Raw genomic sequence first — 13,521 nt, 5'->3', positions numbered from 1 at the left:
ACACCACAACCCTGACTCAAGTTTAAACATTTTACAGATGAGGGAATGGAAGCACAGAAAGGTTAAGTAACATGTCCAAAGTCACACAGCTACTAAGTAAAGCCATAATGGGAAGCTCTTTCTCTAATTCTAAAGCCCTTGCTTTCTCTGCTTCATGAGGCTGCTGCCCTTTAAATTTATTTAGCCAAGTGGCCACCATCTTGGATTTCACTAATGTTCTCCCGAGGGGGCTTCTGATGGCACTTCCTCTGTCCTCTCTGCCTTTTAAGAAAGGGAGTTCTTGCATTGTTTTTGCGAGGTATTCCAGGGGATCTTCAACCTTATCGTCAGGAGTAAGAAACATCCTGGCAGCTCTTTCCTTTCTTTTTTCTTAAATTTGGGAGGTGAAGGAAAGGGTCCATAGCAGGTTAGGAGGGGAAGATAAAGACCAGAACACAGACACCATTTCCCCCACTCCGCTCCTTTGGGAATACAGCAGCTTCTTTCTCACCCAACAGTAGAAGAGTGGGATATTCCAGAGTCATTCTTCTCAAAGCAGGGCAGGCAATGTAGCCAGGATTGAGGAGGGGGAAGCCACAGAATAAACGTGGCGTGGCACATATTCCCGGACTGTCAGTTTTACTCCTGAATTTGGGAGGAACAGGGTTATACTATTAATCAATTCAAACCAATAGAGATGATGTCAAATGCAGAAATCCCATGAATTTTTAGGCTGAATCAGCAGGCTGCAGACTGACTTGGGCTCCCTCTTCCCAGGCTCTCACGGGGACAAAGATCTTCACGGTCCCCTGCAGGGATCCGTCAGTGGAAATTTTTGAGGAAGAAGACTAGAAGAAGGAAGGAGACAAATTAATTTTATTTATTCCCTGTTTCATTTCTCCTCTCCCTACCTGGTCCCACCTCCCCAGTAGGTGGGGTCTCAGAGGACAGTTGGCTACAGTCTCAGCTCTCTTTGCCACTTTGGGGAATTTAGAAGGAAATTGGTATTTGGTAACTTGTATTTTTAGCTGCCAGGCCCAAACTCCAGAAATGAATCTCTTTTTCTTAATTGAATAACATTTCTATATAAAGGAATAGATGTCCCCAAAAGAGAACTCCGCATGTTATGGTCCTCTCCCATGTAGGGGCTGCTTGGGCAGCAGGAACCCCTATGTATTAGACGCAACAGACACCATGATTTCTGCAAAAATGTCAGCCCATAATGTGTTCCCCTACCAACCCCCTGTCCCTGCCCACGCCCTTTATGAAGTCTAGACGCATACCACGGTCCCACAGACTCAAGGTTCAGAATCTATATGAGTTATTGTTAACACAGACTCCTCCTTCCTATCACTCACACACACACACACTTCCAATTATTCCAACCTCAGATATGCTCCAGGCCCATAGGAATTCCCAGGTACCCTAAGCAAGTCACTGTGACTTTCAGGGAGATGTTACCTGGGGCTCAGGCAGCTGAAACCCACCCTGGTGGTCTCTAGATTGTTGTTCCGAGAAATCATAAACACCAAATCCTCCAATCTCTTCGAATTTGAGTTTGTCCTTTTAACCTTTAACAGCCTTTTCAGGTAAAAATAACAAAGACCAATTTACTGACTTTGTAGCTACAACGTGCTTGGAAAAGCATTTACTTAAAAGAAAGACTGGAAGGAAGAAAAAAGCAAGAAGAAAATAGAGTACATACTCCTCAGGCAATGCACACTTTAATGAACTAAAATAAAAATAAAAACATGCAGAGGAAGAGAGAGGACAAACCAACTTCCCCATCCTTTCACGGCACTGTAGCTCAAAGAGGGAATCTCCGCTTGTTAACCATTGTTAACTAGTATTTTTAGTCCTGATTGCTTTTAGCCTCTGTATAGTTCCTTTTTTAAACACATTTTCTATACATTAATAAAAGATCCTGAAGGAATGATATGCATCTTCCGAGTCCTACGGGAATTACGGGGGCACGCCTTTCTCAATGACTGGCCTGCTTTCTCTGGGCCTCCTCTCCTCAGTGTTTACCCACCACTTCTACCAAAACGTCTTCTCTGCATCACCCTTTTGGGTAGGCTGCTCTCATCCCTAATGGCCTGCGGCTCCATCTGCCTCCCTCACCCTCCCTTCTCCTAGTCTCATTATATCCTCTCTATCTCTACCGCCTCCTGCTGCCCACCTACTCCTCCTCCTCTCTTCACCTCTTTCTCCCTCTTTCTCCCTTTCCTATCTCCCACCCACTTTGAATTCTTCATCTCACCCTTTGCTTTTACCATCGGAAAAGGTCACTGATGGGTGGTAGCCTCTGCTGGAGGCCCCAGCCTCACCCAGACTGGTCTTGTCTATGGTTTTGAGCCCTTGATCAGCCAAAAAGGCTGATTCACTGTGTGCCTCCCTCAACCCTGGATGCCCAGTGGTAGCCAGATCTTCGAGGCTCTAGTGCCATCTATGGGCACTGGTGGAGAATATTTAACAGGCCCAACTTGCTGAGCCTGCCTGTCCTCGGCTAGTCTCCAGCTCCCCTGACCACCTGCCTCTCAGACTTGGTCACCTGGGAAAACATTTTCCCTCTCTCTCCCTTGAAAATTGGCCCAGTGCACTTTGTAAGATCAACTCTAACCCCCAGGTAACATTAGGCAAGACCCAGCCAGGTAAGAGCCCCAAGAGGAGGGTTATGAGGGAAACTTCATCCAGTTCAGATCCACAAGCACACGGAGCCAGGACGTACAGAGATCACTGTAACAGAGCGCGGTGGGCACCGTAAACTGGACAAGCTCTTTCCCCTGCGGGAGGGGGCAGGGGCATTAGGACTACCCCGGGGAGGTCAGCCTGGCTGGGTCTCATGACGATAGGAATTAATGAGGGGGAAAGGTGAGGAGGGAACCGCATGACTAAGAGTGGGAGGGCATGAAACAGCACACCCTGTAGGAGCAGGGCCAGGAGCGGTGAGCATTCACGTTGGCCTGGCTGCCTGGGGCCCCGTGAGGGGTGTGATGCCAGAGCTCCCCACAGGTGACCAGGGGCAGGCTGAGCACTGTGAAATCCCATGGCCAAGAGAGAGGCTGTGCTCCATGTTCCCACGCAGAAAGGCAGACAGAGAGAGACAGAGGGACAAATCCCAGCCTTGGAAATAAATTTTTTTAAAAAGGTTCATTCGTCCTAGTCTTTTCTAGGCACCAGCAGGACTCCTGTCAACCCTGGGCCGTGTGAGAAACAGGGACAAAAATCCCAGCTTCCAGCCACATGACAATGTCCCACTGAAGGTGCCCTGCAGGAACAGGGGCCAGGACATTTTCCTTAGCCCTTTCCCTGTGCCTCATTTCCTCTTTCTTCATCATTGCCTAAAAAACAGATTTCTGGAATATCAGACAAGAGAGGCCCTTTAAAAACAGCCACATTTCCTGGTCCTATTTTAAATAAGCCACCCCAGAAAACCAGACCCCAGGATTATGTTCCCGGAGGAGTGACCCTTGCAAGGTGCAGGTAAAATCACCTGAATCTCATCCTGCGTGTTATCCGGGAAACAGAAACTAAAAGGATATGGTGGAACTTGAAGGAATTTCAGTAATTAGTATTTATTCCCGAGGTAACTGAATGCAAACATTATGTTAACTCTAACTTTAAATGAGTATAATTCACCCATTGCTTAAGACCTGTGGGTGCATTTACAACCATCTGAACACAGATTTAATTATTGCTGTGTTGTGGGAGCTTAGAATTGCCACGGGTAAAATTAAAAGTGGATTATTAAGCAAGAGAAATGTTAGCAGCATTAGTAATCAGTGCAATTACCAAGAACTCGACCTAAACACAGGAGCGTCTTCTCTTCTGTAATGACCCCAGTGGCCCTGGGGACACTTGCCTCAGCAGCCGCCTCTTTGCCAGTCAGCAGGAAGACATCATCATGGAATAAGTGTCCGTGGGTCCTGTCTCTCTCCTCTTGTGTGATATGTACAACACACTCCATTGCCCAGACTTTCAAGGACTTATAAAAAGAGCATGCGCTGGACTCATAAATCCACACATAACTGCGTCTCTTGTTCCTCTTCCCTCATCTCACCTTCTAAGTTCAATGAGCACCTACTATGGACCAGACCCAACGCTGGCTCTGGATGTACGGAGATGAAAGGCCTGGTCCCTCCTTGAAGAAATTTAGTCTCTTTTTGCCTCTTTCTGTTTCCATCCACTTGTACCAAACTCCCTACTCCCCAATCCAGATATTCTACACATATGTGAATAAAGCCCCTCACTTCAAAGGTTTTAAAATAGAACAGAGTAAAATTTCCAAATTTCTGTTTATGTGTTCACAAGGAACTAGAAAGAGATACACCGTAAAAGAATTCAGTTAATTAGGATGAAGGTTGTCATTTCAATATTGACAATATTTTTTTTTAACTCAGACATATTTCAAACACTTCAAACACTAAGAAAAGTGGCAATCAAGGAGCTCCTTGAATCCAGAAAGCTAACAGAACCTTCTCAAAGGACCGATTACTATAGAATCTTCCTTGGAGGGGGCATTTGGGGGTAAGGAGGGCATTCAAAAAGGTTCTGGTATGTCTTTTAATTCCTTAAATGAGAATTGCCAGGATCAGAGATGGCTGCTAAGCACTCATTCACAACTTATGTGAAAGCTTTGGGTCTGCTCTTCACGACAAACAATAAACAGTTTAGAGGTTTCTAGGAAATAAATATAAATTACAAGAAATGCAGTAGCAATTATGAAAATTCAATATCCTAGCTGTATGGGAAATTTAAAGATCCAAGAAAAACAGTGAGAACTATGAGGGAATGTGTAAATTATATCTGTGTTCAGGCAATACCTGGCATGATTTGTGACCCACACTCACTTTTTGTGACTTTTTTTTCCATAGATAAAATGCACAGAGTAATGACCAAAACTTATATTTACAACCAAAGCTACACACAATTGAAACAATTGGCAACAATGACAACCTGGGTTGCTCAGCTGACTTATTGACACAGAAGAGCACGGGGTCAATGAAGAAGTCAAGGTGGAGCCCGTTGCCCTCCGACCCTGCTCCCGACCCCATCGTGTACCATTTAAAGACTCTGAGAGGCAGTGGCACAAATCTAGTTTTCAACATCTTTTTTCCCAAAGAAATGACCTGAATTTTAACTCAGTTTGAAATACCCATGCTTGCTATGGGGCAGGGTTTTAATATAGCAGTACTATTGACATTTTGGTCAGATAATTCTTTGTTGTGGGAAACTGTCCTGTGCATTGTAGAATACTTAGCAGCATCCCTGGCTTCTACCTATCAAATTCCAATAGAACCACCACCCCCCTCCAAGTTGTAACAACCAAAAATATCTCCAGACATCATTGCCAAATGCAATTTTGCCCTTGGGGGCAAAATCACTCTCAGTTGAAAGCCGCTGTTATAGGGAAATTTATCACAAAAAGAATCCACACTTCATCAAAGCAATGTTTTAAGAAGCTTCAGCCAGTCCATTTCAGTCCGAAAGACAAGAGAGCCCCCCAGATAGAACCCTGCTACAGCTTTTCTGTTGAATTTCTTTTTATATAGTTTATAAATGTTCGAAAAGCATATATCTGTGTTTTATTTTAGTTTCATTTTGTTGAAATTACTCTAGGTGTTTTTATGGTATGAGATTAGATCCCCAGGTAGGGAGTAGAATTTATAAGATGGTGCTTATGGAAAATGAGAGCTCGACTTACAATGGTTCAATTTGTCATGGCTCTCCAGGAATCAATTAAGTTTCAAATCAGGGGTCAGTTGTAAATTAGACCTCTGGCTCTGTTGCTTCACCTGATGGGCAATAATAAATGGTATTGATTGTTTAAAATCCCCAAATACATCACAATCTCATATGTCCTGAAGAAAAAGAAGGCAAGGGTAAGTTAGGCACCAAAGACAGGATGAAGGGAAGGCTTTGTCCCAAAATTCTGCCTAGGTCCAGGATTTTGGTCAACTGAACAAGGAAGGACAGTATTCTCCCCAGGAGAATGTGGATATCAGAGCCACATGCCTAAGAGATTGCTCCGTAGTGTTAGGGAAAGCAAAGGGTTAACTAGACCCCCACCCAAGAAAAACTTCAGCTGTGTCAGAAGAATAGAAATGGAGCAAAAGGGAAAAATGGATAGTTGTCCATGAAAGAAGTCTACTGCAGCCTCAGCACGTGGCAGAGAAGCACACCTACCACCAGACCCTTTTACCCAGCTCACCCTCCCAAACAAGCTCTTCCAGAACACAGGAAGGGAGATGCAAGGAGGGACGCCATTTTTATCTCCAGCTTTTTCAAAGAAGTCACAATGTTGATTTTTCTTTCCTGTCATCCCAGCCATGCTTGTCCCACATGGCCTAGTTTTGTTCTTAGAAAATGTAGTTACCATAGTAGATCTTACTTATAATAGTTATGCTTATAGTAGATGTGCTTAGAAAATGCGGTAACCATAGTAGATCTCTGTAAGGTTGTGTTAATTGTGAAGGTCATCTGGGATCAGGAGAGGATCAACATGCAACATGTTGGCTGGCAGCAACAGCCCTCACATTTGCTTCTCTTGGTCAGATGGGACAGGTCAGGTTCAGTCTCTCAAGAGAATCTGATGAGGTCCCTTTCCTGCAGGGGTGTGTGTAGCCACAGAGCTCACAGCAAGGGAGGAAAATTTGGGGCTTGCATTGGTGCCCAAGGAGCTGTGCTCTCCATCATGATCTTTTTCACCACAGGATCTTCTTCCAGCAAGAGCCACTAAGGTAGCTCGGAAAGTCCCTCTACCATTAGAGTCTGGCTGCAACCCATTATGAGATTTCCAGACCATTTATTTCTCTTCCAATACCAAGCTACTTTGAAGCCCTCCAGTTTGGCAGAGGAAAGAGCTTGTTCTTTTTCCAAAGGGCTGGAGGGGATTGGGAAAGTACCAAAGACAGGAGCATTCTCCTAATCTGTGAGCTCCTTGAGGGCAGAGAGTGGGTTTTCCATTTCTATTTCCGATATTTAGCCCAGCACTCTGTATGAACTCAATACAGAATTGGTATAAACGGAATTGAATCAATTCTATCTTATGTCTCTGAAAGAGACTCAACTAACAGCTTTAATTATGTCAAAATTTAGGATAGATCCCTAAAATAGCGTGCTTTGAGACTATCTGAGGAACAGAGGAGCGAATGCTGGACTTGAGGTCAAAAACACGTGTGATCAATCCAGTTCTGACACTTACTGGTGACATGCCCTAGGTAAGTCCTGTCATCTCTCTGAAGCTTAGTGTCCTTATCTTTAAAATGGGAACAAGAGTAACTGTCCTTCCTCCTTCACAGACTACTGTGAGGGGCAAACTGTAAGATGTTCAGAAAATGCTTTGAAGTAGGTGTCATCACTGCTGGGAGCACGTTAACTTGGTGAAAGTTAAAGGATTTTGAAAATCGTCCTTAAATCTCCAATACCTTCCCGGCAGTATTATGATCTGAAATTTCACTACCCTAGTTTCCTAAAGCAACTTATTGCCCTAAGAAAATGCCCAGGCAAAGTCAGAGCATCCACTTGTATCAGGGATTAGTTGACGGCTACCTGAGAGCAGGAGGGGGCCAGGGTGGGGGAGGAGACGAGATGAGGAGCCAAAGAAAAGGAACAGAGGACACAAGAGTGGAATAAAGCAGCCACAGCTGAGGCCAGCCCCATGGATGACTGTTCTGGAGGAGAAAGAAGAGGACAAGGCTGTGTTGAAAGCCAGCCCAGTATGCACCAGAGCTACAGTCTACGGACAGTCTCGTTCCAGTCCATTCCCCTACTCCCACCCCACCCTGGGACGTAGAATCAGGACCAGAGAGCTCTCAGCAGCCACCACAGAGATGCTTAATAGCACTCTTTCTGATGTGTGGGGTGAGGACTCCTCACTGAGCTCCCGTATTTATCAAAACTCCTCCCAGGACACCACACTTGTGGTTGAGGCCTGCTGGGTTCAGGCATTAGCCCCCCAAAAGGCATGCTTCAATAGCACAGATGATGACTTCTAGGGAGGGGGCTCCTGCCCGGCTTCTAAGGAGCCGTGGGCTTCAGTTTTGTTGAGTGGGGTGTCTGGGGCCAGAGGTGAACTGCTCAAGGGACAGAGAGGCTGAGCACTGCCACCCGCACCATCCCCTACCTTCCCCCACATGGGCTCAGAGACTTAGCCCCACTTCTACATAAATGTGAAACAAATGCTTGAAGAATATTCATTTGGAAAGACAATTATTCTGGACGCCCACATGTCTCAACTCAGCCTTGCCCTCAAATTTGCACAGAAGCTCCACAGAGGACAGAGTGTCTATTTCTGCCCCTCGGAATGGACCTGAAACTTCCCCCAATAGAAACGAGAAGGCCCCCGCGCTGCCCCCATCCCTACCCCACCCCAGGAGGGTGAGCCAGGAGCTGGGCACTCACCTTTCCCCAGCACTCTCCAGTGGCCTGGACTGTGAGAACAGCTTCTCACTCTCAGCCCTGATTCTGTCTGGTGCTATAGGGGGCAAAGGGCTCACAGCCACCTTCAAAGCCACTGACCTGTCCGAGCTCCTGATCTATAAAAAGAAGAGGAACAGAAATGATCACATTCACACTCAGTCTTCAGCTCTTCCTTGCACCCAGGGGCGCAGACAAATTTGCAATTCATTAAGCCAGTTGTTTTCACTCTGGTGGTGTCATATGGACTGTGACAGATGCGCTGGGGCACTGGACCCTCTCTGCTGCCATTTTCCCCATCAAGGCATGATATTGCACACCAAAAGCAAGACAGTGCCTCCTCACATAGCCTGCTGCCAAAGAGAACCCTGCAGGACGAAGAGGAAGACCATGCCCTTCAATGCAGCTTCTCGTCTGCACCACCCAGGCATTCCTGACCTAGAGCATTCATTCACTCATTCGTTCCCTTGTTCATGCAGTCATTTGTTCACTCACTCAGCAAAGAGTCATTCAACACCTATGCCTGCCTGCACTGTGCAGGGAACTGGTAGAAAGCCATGGCGGCTGGAGCACAGACTGTGGTGAGTGGGTAACAGAGATGCAGCTGGGAAGGAGGGCGGGACCTAATCAGACAGGGCCTTGTAAGCCAGGCATGAATTCTAAGCTATTGTAAGAGTGGTGGGAAGCCACAGGAGGATTCTAAACAAGAGAGTGGGATGATCATATATGCATTTAAAAGAGGTTGCTGCGGGTGTTGTGCAAATGGTGAGGGGAGGCACAAGATTTGGGGGGAAATTCAGGAGTGGTTCAGATGAGAAATAGAATCACTTGGGCTCAGGTGGTTTTAGTGCAGCTAGGGAGACAGATTTGTCAAGTGATATTTAGGAGGTAAATTGACAGAACTTGAACATGTGGACGAGGGACAACGAGGTCACAGGATTCTGGATGGCACAACTGGATGGGCAGCGGCCACCAGGAAGGGAAGAGATACCGGATGAGAGCCAAAGGCAGGAACTCCATTTTGAACATCAGCTAGAGGTGCTCTGAGATATCCAAGCAAGAGGGCAGCTGCACCTGTAGGACTGAAGTTCAAGGAGAGGTCCAAGCTAGAGTTATTTGGGGATCACATACAAGACTGGCTTCACGGGTGTGTGACCTACACAGTCACACAGGGCCGTAGGCTTGGTTTAACGCTCCACTGTCACCATCTTGAAGTTTTTGAACAAGAGGCCCCACATTTTTATTTTGCACAAAGCCCAGCAAATTGTGTAGCTGATCCTGAAATATAACATAATAGAAATAAGGATAGTAATTGAAGCTATAGACATAAATTCATTCCACAAATATGTATTGAGCACTCAATGTGTTCCAAGCATTGTTCTATGCACTGAGGATATAGTAGAGAATAAAAGACACAAAAATACCTGCCCTTGTGAGCCTTATTTAATAGTAGATGGAGAAACCAACAAACAAGATAAATTAGTGTAACATAGAGTGTGTGAGATTGGTGATAAGCCTCTGAAGATAAATAAATAACGGGGGATGTATTAGTCTGCTAGGGCTGCTATAACAAAATGTCACAGTCTGTGTGGCTTAAACAACAGAAATTTATTTTCTCACAGTTCTGTAGGCTAGAACTTCAAGATCAAGGTGCCAGAAAATTCAATTTCTGGTGAGGCCTCTCTTCCTGGCTTGCAGACTGCCACCTTCTCGCTGCGTCCTCACGTGGCATTTTCTCTGTGTGCACAGGGCAGGGTGGGGGGAGAGAAAGAGAGGGCTCTGGTGTCTCTTCTTATAAGAGTACTAATCCTGTTGGATCACAGCCCCACTCTTATGACCTCATTTAACCTTAGTTACCTCTTTAAGGGTCCTATCTCCAAACACAGTCACACTGTGGGTGAGGGCTTCAGCATATGAATTTGAGGGGGGAATGCACTTCAGTCCATGACAAGGGGTAGGGAGTGTTGGGGGTATAGCAGAAGCTATCAGCTCTCCACCCGTGTCGGCTCAACCCGCCTCTGAGGTCATCTACAGCTTCCGCGACTGTTCGAATTCACGCTAACATTTTACCTCGAACTCCACTGTTTTTCTACATAAGTGTTAAGGAATTAATGCCCCCAGCAGCAATCCTCAAGTAAATAGGGAAAGGAGATGATGGATATACCCAAGCTTCCTTGCTCCTGAGCCAGACAATTCTGAGATGTGTGTTCTACATAGTTTCTCAGGGGATCTCCTGGTGCCCACAGCAATGAGCCACTTATAAGCGCTCCTCTTACTGTCTTTCATCCCTTCCTTTTTCAGTTCTCTGCTACCTCATTACGCTTCCTGAGAGCACCTCCTAAAAAAACTACTTGCACTCAGTCTCATGGTCTGCTTTTGGGAGAACCCAAATTAAGATAGGGGTTTTCAATTTAAAATATATACATAAGGCCTCAGAAAGCCTCAGTGAGAAAGTGACATTTGAATAATGTCCCATGAAGAAGGTAGGGGAGCAAGCCACAGGGGTATCTGGAGCTGAAGTGTTCCCGGCAGAGAGAACAGCAAGTACAAAGACCTCGAGGTGGAGCTAGCTCCAGTGCTAGGTGCACCAGCGAGGCTGGTAAAGGGGCTGGGGCAGGGTAGCAGGAAATGAGATCAGCTCGGTAATGGGAGGCCACTGTAGAGAGCAGCGCTGGCCAAGAGACAGAGGATGCGAGCCACATGCTCGCAATTTTCTACTTTCTACTAGCCACGTTAAAACAGGTAAAATTGTCCTAATAATATATTTTATTTATTCCAATATATCCAAAATAATATTTTTCAACACGTAATCAGTATAAAAGAAATTGTTGGAAAGATATTAGATTCTTTTTTTTATACTGTATCTTCAAATTCTGGTATATATCTTACACTTACAGCACATCTCAATTTGGACGCTAAATTTCCATCAGACATACTTAACCCGTGTTATGGGCTGAATTGTGTTCCCCTAAAATTCATATGTTGAAGCCCTAATCCCTAGGCTTCAGAATGTGATTGTATTGGGAGATAGGGCCGTTAAAGAGGTAATTAAGATAAAATGAGGTCATATGGGTGGGCCCTAATCCAATAAGACCAGTGTCCTCACAAGAGGAGGAGGTTAGTATGCAGGCACACACAGAGGGAAGATCACGTGACGAAACCAGACGACAGCCATCTACAAGCCAAGGAGAGAGGCTTCAGAAGAAACCAACCCTGTGACACCTTGATCTCAGACTTCTAGCATCCAGAACTGTGAGAAAATAATTTCTGTTGTTTAAACCACGGTCTGTGGTACTTCGTTATGGCAGCGCCAGCAAACTAATAAACCTATATTTAGATTTCTAAATCCGAAACTGTATAAAATTCACAGTTGGAAAAGCAGATACATGCACGCAAGTTGTTCCAAACACACTTAAAAGTTCCTCATTTGCTGAAGCTCCATTTCAAGTGCTCAATAACCTCATGTAGTTAGTAGCTACCATGCTGAACAGCCTAGATACAGAGAGTTATGGACCATAATAACAACTTCGGCTTTTACTGTAAATGAAATAGAAAGACATTAGAGATTTTTGAGCATAAAAATGATATAATCATTGGCTTCTGTGCTAAGAATAGAGTAGGGGGAAGTATGGAAGCAGAAAGTCTGATAAGGGGGCTAAGACAATAACTGAGCAAGAGATGATGATGGCTTGGACCAGGAGAGTAGCAATGGAGGTGGTGAGAAGTGGTCTGTTTCTGGATATATTTTGAAGGAATACCAAATTATGAAGGATTTCCTGATGGACTGTATGTGGGATGTTAAGAGTCCAGTATGACTCCAAGGTTCCCCCTAACTTGGAATTTTTTATGAGTTTTATTTTCATTGAGATATAACTTACATAGCAGAAAATTTGCCTTTTTAAAGTATACAACTCAGTGGTTTTTATTATATTCACAAAGTTGCACAACAATCCACTATCTAATTCTGAAATTTTTCATCACCCTAAAAAGAAATGCCACGCCCATTAGCAGTTATTCCCAATTTCCCCCTCCTCCAGCCTCTGGCAACCGAGAATCTGCTTTGTGTCTCCATGGACTTGCCTATTCTGGACATTTCATATAAATGGAATCACATGATATGTGGCCTTTGTATTTGACTTCTCTGACTTAGCATAATATTTTCAATGTTTGTCCATATTGTAGCATGTTTCAGTACTTCACTCCTTGTTATGGCTGGATAATATTCCATTGTATAGATATACCACATTTTTGTTTATCCATTCATCAATTGATGGATTTATGGCTTGTTTCCACTTTTTGGTTATTATAAATAATGCTACTATGAGCATTCATGTACAAGTTTTTTGTATGGAGATATGTTTTTGTTTCTCTTAGGAACATACATGGGAATGGAATTGCTGGGTCATATGGTAGCTCTAAGTTTCACTTAGAATTAACTGTATTTCCAAAGCAGTTGCACCATTTTGTACCACCAGCAATGTATGAGGCTTCCATCTCTCTACATGCTCACCAGTTCTTGCTGTCTCATCTTTTTTATTATAGCCATTGTAATAGGCATAAAGTGGTATCTCATTGTGGAAATTTACATTTCCCTAATGAGTAAGGATGTTGACTATCTTTTCATGTGCTTATTGCCACTCGTATATCTTCTTTGGAGAAATGCCTATTAAATCTTTTGCCCAGTTTTTAGTTGAGTTATTTGTCTTTTTATTGCTAAGTTGTAAGTTCTTTATATCCTCCGCATACTAATCCCTTATCGCATACGTTATTTGCAAATGTTTTCTATCATTCCATGGGTTGTCATTTCACTTTCTTGAGAGTGTACTTTGAAGCACGGAAGTTTTTAAGTTTGATGACGTTCAATTTATCTTTTTTTTCTTTAATTTTTTTTGTCTTTTGATTTTTTGTTTATTGCAGTAACATTGGTTTATAACATTGTATAAATTTCAGGTGTACATCATTATACTTCTATTTCTGCATAGATTACATCATGTTCACCACCCAAATACTAATTACAACCCATCACCACACACATGTGCCATATTATCCCTTTCGCCCTCCTCCCTCCCCCCCAGCCCCTCTGGTAACCACCAATCCAATCTCTGTCTCTATGTGTTTGTTTAT

At 44.2% G+C, this 13,521-nt stretch overlaps 1 long non-coding RNA gene across 2 annotated transcripts in view; it reads right to left on the bottom strand.

Moving 5' to 3' along the window:
* LOC147917756 (uncharacterized) overlaps positions 1-8,502 on the bottom strand; it is a 160,613-nt gene extending 152,111 nt beyond the window's left edge. For both annotated transcript variants that reach the window (XR_015548826.1, XR_015548825.1), the window contains exon 1: positions 8,383-8,502. This is a non-coding gene — a long non-coding RNA (uncharacterized LOC147917756). The remainder of the gene's footprint in view (positions 1-8,382) is intronic.
* Between the last annotated feature and the right edge of the window lie 5,019 nt (positions 8,503-13,521).

This window comes from Ceratotherium simum, chromosome 2, assembly GCF_057802395.1.
Source record: "Ceratotherium simum simum isolate JZ-2026a chromosome 2, ASM5780239v1, whole genome shotgun sequence".
In the NCBI taxonomy this organism is placed as follows: domain Eukaryota; kingdom Metazoa; phylum Chordata; class Mammalia; order Perissodactyla; family Rhinocerotidae; genus Ceratotherium; species Ceratotherium simum.
The sequence above is the reverse complement of the archived record's forward strand: the minus strand, read 5'-3'. Positions and strand labels throughout refer to the sequence as shown.